At 38.9% G+C, this 7,278-nt stretch overlaps 1 pseudogene across 1 annotated transcript; it reads right to left on the bottom strand.

Annotated features, from left to right (window-relative positions):
* Positions 1–2: 2 nt before the first annotated feature.
* Positions 3–1,077, bottom strand: LOC108530055 (voltage-dependent anion-selective channel protein 1 pseudogene; annotated as a pseudogene). The gene has a single exon (XR_001885747.1). The product of XR_001885747.1 is annotated as a voltage-dependent anion-selective channel protein 1 pseudogene (transcript).
* Between the last annotated feature and the right edge of the window lie 6,201 nt (positions 1,078–7,278).

The following is a 7,278-nucleotide window of genomic DNA, read 5'->3' as shown; positions in this document are numbered from 1 at the left end:
TTTGGAAATGGGTTTCTTCTGTACCTCTGGAAGGGTTACATCTTAAAGCTGAATCATCTTTAACCTGGAGAGCTAACATATTTAGCAATACTTGCATCCCAGACATACAACATTAAGATACACTAAATTCTGAAGGTAGCTATGCTGCAAAATAGTTTAAAATTAAACAATTGTACAGTATTCATTTATGCTTGAAATTCCAGTCCTAGACCAAGCTTGTGGCCACCAGCATTGACGTTCTTGCCATCCAGAAGAGCTGACAGTGTCAGTTTGATACCTGGCTTTAGAGTCTGAGTGTATCCTAAACCTATCAGGCTGGAGTTGTTCACTTTAGCCGAGAAGCAGGCGTCAGGGTCAATCTGATACTTGGCTGCTATTCCGAAGCGCGTGTTACTGTTTCCTGCTGTCCAGGCGAGATTGACAGCGGTCTCCAACTTCTTGTTCACTTTCTGGTAAATGGAACCGCCAAACTCTGTCCCGTCATTCACATTAGTGTGAAGCTGGAATTCATCAGTCTTGTAGCCAACTGCAAAGTTGCTCTGGGTCACTCGGGATTTTGCAGTCTCAAAATTCATCTGGTAACCCGCCAGCCAGCCCTCGTAACCTAGCACTAGAGCACCTCGGATGGAAGGTCCAGCAATGTCGAAATCCATGTCGCAGCCCAGGTTAATGTGCTCCCGCTTGTACCCTGTCTTGATTTTAGCATTTTTTTTCCCAGTGTTAGGTGAGAAGGATGAATCTAAGGTCAGCTTCAGTCCATGTGCAAGCTGATCTTCCACAGTAATCTGGTGCCTAGTGTATTGTCGGTGTTCCATTTCTCTGTAAACGTCAGGCCGTACTCTGTCCATCTGTACTTGGTTTCCAGACTGCCCGTTACTTTGGTGGTCTCAGTGTTGGCTGAGCCTGAGCTTGTAAATTCCAATCCATTCTCAGATTTTGTTTTCAAATCAAGCTTTATTAAGCCAAATCCATAGCCCTTGGTGAAGACATCCCTGGCAGATTTGCCAAGATCGGCATACGTGGGTGGCACAGCCATCTTCTGCTCAGAGGCAGTGGCGGCGGGCTTGGAGGTGGCTACAGCCTTCTTTAACTTTTTTAGCTTGAAAAGGGACTATTTAGTCATTTTCTCATAATTCAAACAAAGTTGTATAGAATGTTTAAATGTGTGTACATGTGTGCATAAACCTTTTATGTTTGGGCTGGGTGTGGTGGCTTATGCCTATAATCACTTTGAGAGACTAAAGCAAGTGGATCATTTGAGGCCAGGAGTTCAAGATCAGCCTGGCCAAGATGACGAAACCCCATCTCTAGTAAAAATACAAAAATTGACAGAGTATGGTGATGTACCCCTGTAATTACAACTACTCGAAAGGCTGAGGCATGAGGATCACTTGAACTCAGGAGGCAGAGGTTGCAGTGAGCCAAGATCGTGCCACTGCACTCCAGCCTGATGACAGAGTGAGACTCTGTCTCAAAAACAAACAAACAAACATTGTTTGTATCATTGTTCATAAATACATTAATATTGTTGCATTTGTAGATACAGATATGTTTATACTTTTCCTTGAAATGTTTATGTTCTTTTTCCAAGAGCTTCAAGTTAATTTTAATGTATTTATTATATATTTCTACCTATACCTTACACAAGTAAAAAAGTTAATTTATACTTGCTGAACACCAAGTAATGAATACATTCAGACACATGTTGCTTAAGATACTGAGAAAAAGAGATAAAATAATTTAGCAAGAAATATTTTCAAATCAAACCTCTACTTAGTGCCTAGCACTTAGTAGATGTTATAGTAAGTAGAGGAGATGGTTACATAAAGTGTTAGGTTTGAGTCCTAACACTTTTTCTGGGTTGGCAGGGAGACAGCTGGATTGAGTTTTCATGATTCGCAGGATAAACTTGAGGCAGAAGCGTTGACTCAGTGGAAGTTTTGTAAAAATACTATAAACATTACAGAGAATAAAGTAAAAGAACATTTGAGAATGAAAAAAAAAAAAAAAAAAAAAAAACCAGATATAAAATGATGCATATGAGATAGCATTTAGAAAACATGAGTTACAAGGCAAGCTCAATAACTAACAATATCTGTAACCTTGTACAAGCTGTTTTACCCTAGTTAAGATGTCAGTGTCTTTATCTCTAAAACTAGGAGTTTAACTACAACATTTACCTCAACCATGACTTTTCCTGCCTTCTCCAACCCCAAGCGGTATAAACTGAAATAGTTTAATAGAAAAATTATTTGTTGATTTGATAGTTTACTACTACTTTCCCAAAATTTTATGCTTAAAAAACTATCAATTTATTCTCCTTTGCAATTCTGTGGGATGACTGGGCTCAGCTGAGCAGTTCTTCTACTCCATGAAACATTGGCTGGTGCTGCAGTCATCTAGTAGCTTAACTGCATTGGAACTCCAAGATGGTTATTTGCATGGCTGGTGATTGATGCTGGCTTTTAGCTGAGAGCTCAACTGGGGCTGTCAACTGGAGCAGTTATATACAGCCTATTCTTATGGTTTGACTTCTCAAATATAAGTGTTCCAACAGAGAGGAAATGACAGCTCTCATTCCCTTTAAAGTGTAGGCTTGGAACTGGCACGGTGTCACTTCTATCAGAGTATATTACTTGAGCAGTTAGCCACAGGATGAGCCAGATTCAAGAAGATGAGGAATAAACATTTCAACTTTGGGGAGAAATACAAAGAAGCTGTGGACATCTTTAAGATACCTAGATTTTGCTCTATGGCCTTACATTACTTATATTTCTTTCACATGTGAAATATACGCTCTCTTCTCCCAGACCTCCAAAAATCTCATTTTCTTACCTGATGTGGCTTCAAGAGCAGGATCTCATCATTTAAATGAGGTTTAATTACAGATAAGATGTCTTGGATGTGGTATCTTTCAACATGAAAGCCTAATGAAATAAAGTGACTAATTTGACCCCTACATACTCAACATATAATAGACAGACAGGAACAGAAGAACCACAATTCACATTCCCATCCCCTGCTTTGTTAGTAAATGTTTCTCAAAGGTTCTCCAGTGACAGGGGAAGTATCAGTTTGTAACATTTGCTAATTTCAACAGTGTGAATAGCATAGTGAATTTCTATCTATCAATGTGTTATCAACTAGCTTGCAAAATTCCTGAACATTTAACAAACGGCCCTTGCACACCACTCTGGTCCATCCAAGAAGGGGAGTTGGGAAATAGGAACCATGTCAATGATCCACAGCAATTGTGAAATCAAGTTGGGTACATATTGGCAATAATTTATTACAGACATGTACCTTGGGGGTGATTTTCAATGCTTCTTGGCTCTACTTTTTGGGTTCTTGGCTCTTCTCTCCATGCCATCCTTCCTTTTCCATTCCTTGGGACAAGAAATGCCCCAAGTTTGCATTTAATTAGCATGCATGTCTTCTTCCTGTCCATAGGAAGTTGGAGGCCTCAGTATCTCTTTTTATTATAAATTACCTCTGTTCCTTTAATTCAAAGTCCATAAAATCCCTTAAACATTGTGTGGGTTTCCTGTGTGTCAATTTATAATTTACTTCATAAATCACAGTCTACATTACTCTATTAACCAAAATAATGGACCCACAAATCATTTTGAGACTGGTCTTTTTTTACCTTGCTTAGCCTGGGTGTCAGAGTAATATGGAATAACACCCTTAAGATCCCAGAGACAGTCTAGGATAAATGGACTTCAGAGGATTAGAAGCCTTATTGCCCAGCTGAAAAGCACTGCCTTAAGTCTGAGATCCTAACAGAGTCTAACAGATGCGTCCTTGAAGCTCTGCCTTAGATCACATTTTTCTGGCAGTGCCCTGGATGTAATTATTGTCTGAAGAGTCTTTTTCTGGGAGTGTCTACGGAAGAAAATTCTTCAAAAAACAAAACAAAACAGCAAGTCTTATCTTGAAAACCTAAAAATCCCTTCTCTAATTCATATCTCTTTCTTCTGTCTCTATCTTGATATTATATTATATGCAGCTAAAATAAATGAGTAGAGACCTTTAACATTTTGCCTATAAATATTCTCAGCTGAATTTACAAGTTCATTAGGCATTTTTCTACTTTCTATGTTACCTTAGGTGATAGTGTTGACTAGCTTTTGACACTATATGAAATAAGTAATGTTATTTTCAGCTTCAAATAAAAAGTTTTCCCTGTGCTTCCCACCTTTTGTTATGATTTCCTTAATGTGAAACCACATTCTGCCTAGCTCTTAGCTCCAAATCCAGTGCCAAATAGTTACACTTTTGCTAAAACGATGTTACACTTCCAGGCAGTAATTTCTGTTTTGTTTATCTGTTGCTGAATAAGTAATCACCCAAAACTCGTTTTAAGACAAGAACCATTTTATTTTTTAAAAAACAATTATTTTGTTGTCTGGGCTCTGCTGAGTGGTTTTCTGCTCTGTACAATGTTGGCTTGGATGATGACTTTCATCCCAGTCAACAGGAGCTTGACTAACTAGAAGGTCAAAGATGGTTCTCTCACATGGCTAGCAGTTGATACTGGCAGTTGCCTAGGAGCCAAGATGATCTGCTGGAACTACGCATGGACAATCTCTGTGTCTTGGGCTTCCCACACCATAGCAATTGGGTTCCAAGATATAGCATCGTAAGAAAAAAATGTTCTAAGAGGGAAGAAGCAAACATTTTCCACATTGTTAAAGGGTATGCCTAGAACTGGTGTAATATCACTTCTTCCTCCTAGTAGGAGCAAGTACTCACAGGACCAAAGGCAGATACAATGGGAGGGTGAATGAACATCAGTTCTAAATGAGAATATAACAAAGAATTGCTGACCCTCTTTAATCCATGAGACTTTATCCTGTTCCATGAGATACAAATATTTCGGGTAATCAAAGAGAATAACAATAACTTTGTTTTCACCACTTTTGATGAGTTTGTTTAGGTTATATGTGTCTAACTATCACGTTTTTCCTCACTTTTTGAACTTGTGTAACCATCAGGATGGAAAAATCTTTTATTCTGGAGAGAGATTACATCTAAAATATTTTCAACTCTAAATGATCATGGACTATTATATTGGTGTCATCTCTGATTACTCTCCCTATATGGTTTCAGTGTCCTATCCTGAAAATTTCATTCCTTATTTGTTCATGATGATCACTCCTATAGCTATCCTCCTTCATCTCTACACAGAAAATAGTGTCCCAGACTTAGGACATCTAGATGCTTGGCCTGGCTCAGCTGTTTTCTAAGTGACCTTGGGGAAATCAGTAAGCTTTCAACAATTTTCTCACTTATTATGTGTTGATAAAAATAAAACAAAAGAATGCTTCACTATAATGAGACAGTTTATGTGAAAGTGCTTTGTACAGTGTGTTATATTCACGTGAAGGATAACTGCCCACTCACCATGAACCCTTCGGCTGAACCCTCTGGGGGGACAGCTTGTGCTTACATGGAATGTTGCTTTGCTAGTTAAAGCCAGCCAGCTGACACTGACTGTATGTATCTTTGAAAAAGAGCCCCCCGTCCACAGCCACTGCATGCACTATCGCCTCTGGGAAGAAGTCCATACACCAGTGGGGCCCCCATATGTTTCAGGCAGCCAGCCAGCCAGCTACAGCCTGTCAACCAACCATTCCTAGCCCAGTTGGTCTTTTCACATTACATACTAAGCCCCAGTAATTTCAATCTGCTTTGTTGATTGTTTAGATACTTGGTCTATAGGACGCCAAATCATCAGTTTGACTAATTTGGGTACTGGATTCACCAGATGTTTTGGAGCTACATATGCATGTGATTCATATAGAGAACCTTGTGTGTGCCCTTGTGTGTGCCTGACAGCTCTTTGGGAAGATGGAAAAAGCTTTTTGTAACACATGCCATTGCTTCAAAGTCTTAAAGCCACCATCACAATTGTTGGAATCTGGGAAATAGAGTTAACTTTATGCATAGAAATGTGTCATTTTATTCCCCAGATAAACAAACCACCCCATTTTCCCTACATTTTTCTTTTTCTGGCCCACCCACTCACTTTGCCTGAAATTTTACCGTTTTGCCCATTTTGAAAATTGAAGATGAAAAGAAAATTGCCAATTTGTTCCAAGATATAAAATCATCATTAGTTAGTAATATAATTGAATGGATTGATTATTAGCTAAGCAGTGCCTTTCTAATTGAGTTCTGAAGAAATAGAACAGATGACAGATGATATTAAGTAGATAAAAGAACATGAAAGGTTTAATATCTCTGATATGGATGATGAGGACACTAGCCACTGGCTAAAAGAGTGTAGAACCTAAGCCAGTGAAGCGAAAAGCAGATGAGGGTAGGCATTTACTCCAATGTTGTATGCAAGGACTTCTACAAAGGAGATGGGGTGGATTGGGTGTGTACTGTCTGATCTGATATTACTAGAGGAATGGTAGGAGTTAATGTCTTCAGATATTACTATGTTACTAACATCTCTCATACTATACTCAGGCAATTTGATTGTGATAGATTGCAAAAATAGCCACAATACTTTGGATCAACTTTCATTAATAAGTAGTTGATTTCTCTACCTTTTGAATCTGGGATGCCCTTGTGACTGGTTTTGGCCAATAGAATGTAGAGGAAGAGCGAGTGTGCCAACTAGAAGCCTAGGCTTTAAGAAGTCTTAAAACTTCCAATCTTTTTGCTCTTGTAACCTGCTATCAATGTGCAAATAAACTCAGACCAATCTGCCAGAGAATAAAAGGCATGGAGACCAGGTGCCACTGTCAACCCAACTAACAACCAGTCAAACGCTGGAGTCAGAGCTGCCTATCTAACTAGCACTGACCTCAGATGCATGAGTAAACCTGGTTAAAGACAGCAGAACCACAGAGTCCAGCCCAAATTACTAGACAATAGAACCCTGAGCTAACAGAATGTTTTCTGTTTTAAGCCACGAAGTTTTAGAGTGGTTTACCATGCCTCAATATCTAACCGTCTAAGTGATATAACGGAAATCGCTCTAATTTTAGAGTTATTTGTAGTGTGTGGGGGTCATTTGATTTTTCCTCCAGGATCAACAGGAGCTTGTTGAGAACAAAATGGAATGCAGAGAAAGGCTGGTTATAGTCCTCTCAAATCTTGATTTGCCTGGGTTAAACTTTTGATTACTCAGAGCTTACTTGTCTTTTTTTTCTTTTCTTTCCATTTATTTATTTATTTATTTATTTATTTATTTATTTATTTAGATGGAGTTTTGGTCTTGTTGCCCAGGCTGGAGTGCAATGGTGAGATCTCGGCTCACTG

This window comes from Rhinopithecus bieti, unplaced genomic scaffold (assembly GCF_001698545.2).
Source record: "Rhinopithecus bieti isolate Rb0 unplaced genomic scaffold, ASM169854v2 scaffold_7605, whole genome shotgun sequence".
NCBI classification, from domain to species: Eukaryota; Metazoa; Chordata; class Mammalia; order Primates; family Cercopithecidae; genus Rhinopithecus; species Rhinopithecus bieti.
This window is presented reverse-complemented; position numbering and strand designations above follow the sequence as displayed.